This window comes from Thamnophis elegans, chromosome 1, assembly GCF_009769535.1.
Source record: "Thamnophis elegans isolate rThaEle1 chromosome 1, rThaEle1.pri, whole genome shotgun sequence".
NCBI lineage: Eukaryota > Metazoa > Chordata > Lepidosauria > Squamata > Colubridae > Thamnophis > Thamnophis elegans.
In genome coordinates, this window is record NC_045541.1 from 186,478,586 (window position 1) to 186,484,868 (window position 6,283).

A 6,283-nucleotide genomic window follows, 5' to 3' on the forward strand; every position below is an offset into this window, starting at 1 on the left:
CATGGCTGGTGTGGTGGGATGGCAGTCCTGACGGAGACCCTTTTCCAGCCCCGTGTTGGGCTTGGCCAGGCTGTGAGTGGCAGGACCGGGAAGTGAGGCCGTTGCCCATCTAGGGTGAGCCTGCTGGCAGTCTGTGTCCCAATTGGGGTGGGGGAGTGTCCTGGGCCTGCAGGAGCTCTTTTGAACTCAAAAGGGGGAGGGTGTCACAGCATGTAATACAGTGTGTGTGTGTGTGTGTGTGTTGTGCCAGCTCTTCTTCCTGGCTGGGGTTCTCCTCCCCCCCCTCCCCACCCCCGGCGGAGACCCAGCCAGGCTGCAGCTGTTTGGCCCAGGGGTCTCAGCAGAGGTCTGGGGTCTCCTCGCAACTGTCCTGTGTCCAAGCTGGGCTCCTGCATGTGGCCGGAGGGCCAAAGGGCTGCAAAGGGGGGGCCAGGGGTGAGGTTTCTATCTTGGCCCCCTTCCAAAGGCCACCAGCTGCTCTGGGAGCTGCTTGGAAGCGTTTCTGCACCGTCTCCCTTCAGCACCCTGCGATTGGGTCACAATTATCCCACCCAGGACTTGAAGAGACGGTAACAGCTTCCTTGGATTCAACCCAGCGGACTTTAGCCACCACCCCCCTCGACAAGTTGCCCCCAACTGACCCCTGGAAGAAAGCGGTCACTGGTGGGGACCAGGCCAAGGGCTCCTCCTCAGCCCTGCCAGGGCTTTCCTGGTGGTGACAGGCGCTGTCCTGCCTGGGCTGAGGGACTCCAGGCCCGGCTCAACTGGGCGGCCGCCCACTCCCAGCAGCATGGACTCCCCCGACTCAGCTCAGGAAGTCCCCAGCCAGAAGCCGCTTCCGCACTGCCAGAGGACGGGCCTTTCCCCTTCAGTTAAGCAAGGAAACGCCTGGGCAGCCGGGAAGATCTTCTTCCCACCCACCCCCCGCTGCCCGCAGCTCTCGCCACTGCCAACTTCTGGCCTTGCCTTCCTTAGCGCTGGGCTGCAGCCTGGCAGGCATGGCCAAGCTGGCTGGAAGTCTTTGAAGTTCCTCCCACTACGCTGGCCAATTGCTGGGAGAGGGGAGCAAACCTCCTGGCCCTTTTCCTGGCTGCTCCCCCTCACCCCAATTTTGGAACAATTAGCAAGGGAATTCAGTGTTCGCATTGACATTCACTGGAGAGAAAGGGATTACAAGGGAGCAAGGGGGGAATGCACAGGAATGCCTTAGCCCAGGGTTTCCCAACCTTGGTGACTTTAAGTCCTGTGGACTTCAACTCCCAGAATCCCCCAGCCAGCATAGGACTTAAAGTCACCAAGGTTGGGAAACACTGCCTTAGCCCCTGCTGCCAGGAAGAGATGGGCTATGCCAATACTCTCTCCCCTCCCCAAGGGAGGAAATTCCCTGAAGAGGGAAAAGGGAGAAGAAAATGCAAAACAACAACAACAAAACCTCCCCAAAGCCACAAGGCCAAGGGGAGCCAGGAGAGCCACGGCCAGGTCAAAGGTCAGCTCCAGGGAAACAGGCAAGGGGGACTTTCCCTGGAATGAGAGCCAGAAATCCTGGTCCAGGTTGCAGGTAGGTTGGTGAGCGTTGAGGATGCTCCCTCGCTCGGCAACCTCCTCAGTGCTTGCATTTAAACGCCTGATGGAACTCCTGCCGCTGAGCCAGACTCAGGGAGCCCCAAGGACCCCCCCCCCGCCCTCATTCTTCCCCTCCCTCCCTGCAAACCCCACTCCCATCTAGCCCTGACGCTACCTGGTTGGGTAATGAAATGCCTGAGATAAAAGAACCCATCTCAGAGAGCACCAGGGGCCCCTCACTGGCATCTTCTGCACCCAGAACCAGATCATCCCCTCCTGGCACCCCCTCCACCCCCACAGGCCACGGAAAGGCTGGCGGGGCATCTCCTTGGTTTCAGCAGCACACCTGGGGCCCAACCTGCGCCCGACCTCCGGTGCCCACTCATCTGCTGCTGCTGCTTCCTGCCAGTGTGGCTGCAGCGCCTGCTTCACCCTGGTGCACACAGCCCTCTCTGCCCACAGGTGCTGACTCAGCAGCCTGCCAGGTTTCGGCCAAGCTGGATTGGCAGCATTTTCACCTGCTCCCCATGACTGCTTTGTGCCCTGTTTGTGCCCAGCCCAGTCTGTGTGTGTGTGTGTGTGTGTGTGTGTGTGTGTTTCCTGTGCCAGGAGGAACGTGAGGTGAGCCTTAGCAGCCCCAGGGCATAAAAGCATAAAAGTGAGGGTTTCCTCTCTGAGGTTGCCAGGGGCATCGCCGGGGTCTGCCCTGCACCTCCCCATCGCTGAGTCCTCTTGGCCGCCCTGGCTGTGGGTGATGCTCTCGGAGGCAGTGCCCAGGTCGCGCCCAGACCCAGCCGGCTCAGCTTTGGGCACCTGCCAGCTCAACCTCATGCGACCAGTGCCTCCCTTTCTTCCTTGGGTTGCTTTGGCCCGGTGCACCCATTCAGCACTTGTCCCCGGCCGACCTGACGGGTGGGCCACCTCCTCCCTCTGCAGAGAGGCCTCCAGCTGGCTTGGGCACAACGGTGCCCGCCATTCTGCCAGTAGCCGGCCCAGCAGGTGGAGGCAGCTGAGTTGGTCCAGTGGGATCATTGCCAGCTGGACGGAGCACCAGGGCTAAAACCCCTTCAATGGAACTTCCTCCATCAACACAACTGTCCTGCTTGCACAAAGCCCAATCAGTGGTTTTGCATTAGAAACGCGGCTGGTTTATTCTAAGAGGATGAACGTTTTCCACAAGCGTCTTCTTTGGGCCCCCCTCTCTCCCTCCCTCGGGGTGCGCAAACACAGGCAGCAGGACGGAGCCGGCAGAGCTGTTTCCCGGATGCCCCGGGAGCCCTGAGCAAAGTCCAGCGGGCAGCCTGGCTTCCCGCAGCCCAGCCAGCCCCAAAGGGAAGGAGGAGGAGGCCGCTCCCGGTTGAAGGCTGGCAGCGCGGTCCCTGCGAGAGAGCCGCTCGGGCCTCGGGCTCAGGTCCCCTCCAGCCGGCCCAGGGCATCCCTCGCGGGGCCAGCCGCTGCCCGGAAATTAGTAGGGCGACGGCGGCCTCCTGCCTGGGGCGGGCCCCGCTTCTCCCCCTGTCCCAGCGCCTCCAGCGCCTCCACCGGCTGCCCCTCCTTGCGGGTCCCCGGTTCGGCTGCCCCGGCGGCCACCCGGCTCTTTCCAGGGCTTAGCGAGGAGGCGCCCCCGCCCCGCTCACCGGGAAGCGACGCTCGGCGTCTGGGGCAGAAACGAGGAGCTCGGGGGGGGGGGGGAAGCGCCCGGCCCCCAGCCGCCCCGGCCAGTCCACGGGAGTTGGGGGCGGGGGCGAGCGGCCGGGGGGCGGAGGGCGAAGTGTAGTCCCGGGCCGGCAGTGGGGCTGCGCAACAGCTACAGTCCGCCGGGAACAATTGGCTCTGATCTCTGCCAGGGGGCCCCGAAACACGTCACGGCTCGCAGTTGCTTGGAGTGGGCGGGCGCCGTCTCCGGCCCCGCAACTCCCGTTTCCCTGCGAAAGGATTCTACCCGCACTTCGGATGTAGGTTCGAGACCTCCTAATGTTTTTATTTAGATTTATTTTCCTCCAGCGACTTCCAGAATCCAGGGGGGCCTTTAACCGCTTCCTCTCTGCTCCCCAGAAGGGAGCTCATCCAATTGGAAGAAGGGGTCGCCTGCCTCTCGGGGAGCCAAGCCCTGCTGGCCGCTCTCTCTCTTCTGGGGAATTCTGGGAGTTGAAGTCCACAACTCTTAGTTGCCAAGTTTGGAGGTCCTGCTCCAGAGGGAGGGAGGGAGGGAGGGAGGGGAATCCTGCAGAGCCAAAGCGGTTCCCTCTCTCCATGCAGGGCCCCAGCTGAGCCCTTCGAAAGTGGCCCTTGGGGGGGGGCTGGGCAGAAGCTATTCAGCGTCCTCTCAAAGGGTCCACCAGGAACCTTGGAGGCCGAAGAGGCTAAAATTGCAGCTGTGAGTATTTTACACAAAGCTCCAGCAGAAGCCACCAGCAGTGCTCTTCCCTTTCTGAAGAGCCCGGAGAGGTTGAGGGGAGGGACAAGCACTTTTCAAGGTGGGGGTTGGGGGGGGGGAGAGGATGCCCCCAACAGTCCTCCACAGTACTTTTGTAGACACCTCCACCCACCCACACAAAAGGGGGGGTTCTCAGGAGGGGGCTGAGCAGATGCCCTGTGCCCCCAACAGGCAGGGCCGGATTTAGATGAAAAGAGGCCCTAGGCTATTCCACTTGTGAGGCCCTTTCACCTCCCATTTTTAAGTTTGTAAATGACATGAGAGACAATAAAATACATCATTACTGTGATATATATCAATATATATCAATATATATATAGCTGGCCTCCTGACGGAGGGCGGCTCTGCTCTGCGGCAAAGGCAGCGAGGCCAGCCGCCTCCCCTGCTGCGCTCAGCTGCCCGGCTCGGCCCCCTCGCCCTCACCTGCCTGGCCGCTGGTGGGCTCCGCGTCGACGGGGCGGCTACTGGGAGCGGCCGCGCCTCTCGCCCGACCGCCGGTGCCGGGAACGTGGGCGGGCTCCCCAACTGCCGCGGCGCTGGAACGATCTTAACCAATACGTTTTTATGTTTGTTTATTAGTCACGTGCGTAGAATTTCTCCTTATTTTCGGTTCAGTGTTTTAGTGTCCACTGTTTTTAGAATAGTGTAATTTTAATTTTGCTAACAATTTGAATGTAGGCCCCTCTTGATCTTGAGGCCCCTAGGCTGAAGCCTAGTTAGCCTATAGGGAAATCCGGCCCTGCCAACAGGGCATCCTGGGAGTGCCAGCCTGCCCTGCTTAAAGCCCCGGTCTGGATCCTATCACCCCCTCTGCCACCCGAGGGCCCAGTCCTGGATGCCATTCACCCTGTCCCCTGGCACCCCACCCTAGCCCATGCTACCCTGCCCTCTGCTGCTGAAGGAGGCCACCGCTGTTCAGGGAGAGCCCCTGAGGCCCAGTCTGTCGTCTGGCTCGGCAGGGAATCCGGTGGAGGGACCCTGCGGTGCCCCCAGCCAGCACCCTCTTCCTTGGCCCACCTCCTCAGGACCCTCTGCACCGACCACGCTCCTTCAGAGCTGGGCGGCCCAAGGAGGCAAGGCACAGCCAGCTGAGTCCGAGAGGCTTCCTTCGCACCCAGCTCCAGGGCTGCCCGACGCCTGTGCTCTGGGCCTCCCCCGGGAGAGTCTTTGGCTGGCGCCAGCTGCTTGAAGGAGGATCCTAGGCATCAGGCAGGGAAGCCAGCGGCTGGGCTGGTTCTGGGCCCGGCACCCTGGGAGATCCTCGGAGGCTGACAGGCATGGCGGTAGCTTTGCACCACACAACTGGCCTGATAGTGACGGGCATGCTGTGGGCATTGGGCGAGACCAGCTGATTGTGGTCCGCTGCATGATGGCTTGGACAGGACGGTTGGTTAACTGGGATTCAATCAAAGGCAGAATTCTTATTTGGGTTCAGCCTCTTCAGCCAAAAAAACCCACTTGTGCTATCCGGGAAGTGCAGAGACTTCATTACAGACTGAAGGACTGAGGCCTCTTCTGAATCTACGTGTCCAGGGAATTTGCCAGTGGTCTGTAAAGAAGCCCTTAGGTCAGCATTAAAAAAGAAATCCTGGGAAATTGGTAAAGTGTGTGTCTGTGTGTGTGACACTGTGTGTGGGTGTGTGTTCAAAAAGGGGGCCGTCCACTCTGAGGCGCGTATCTAAACTCCAAAGCAGACCATGGACAGCCGCAGTTAGAAGCACCTTGAAAACCAGGTGGGTTTGTCGAAATGTTGCCAACTCATCTTACCTTTTAATAGGCAGCAGCCAAATGTATTTTAATTCTGATTTCCTAAATACCAGAAAGGCTCTGGGAAGAATTAGGAGGCGGCTGATTAGTGGGGCATTTGGAGAAGAACCCACAGTTTGGCCAAAGGCCACGAAGGGCAGTGGTCAGGTGAGGGGAGTCGTGGCCAGGCAGAGGGGCCTCCAGCAGAGGCATCAGCCAGGCCTGCTAGGAAACCCGTGGAAGAGGATGGGGCTGTATGGGGGCTGAGCTCTGCTCCCTTCCCTGCAGAGGGGGCCAGTGGAACAAGCAGCACAGGTGAGCCAAGTGAAGCCCAGGTGGTCCCTGCCAGGTTGGAAGGAAGGGGGGGGGGAGTCAGAGGGGGGAGACTCTCTCCTGCATCCTGGGCTGCTCTGCTGGAGTGCAGAGGTAGAAAGCCGGATTCTCCCCTGGGTGGAGCATGGAGAGAGAGGGGGGGGCTCTGAAGGAGATCTCCCCCCCCCCAAGCCTTGAGGAAGGACTACGAGGCTTCGCCCCCCC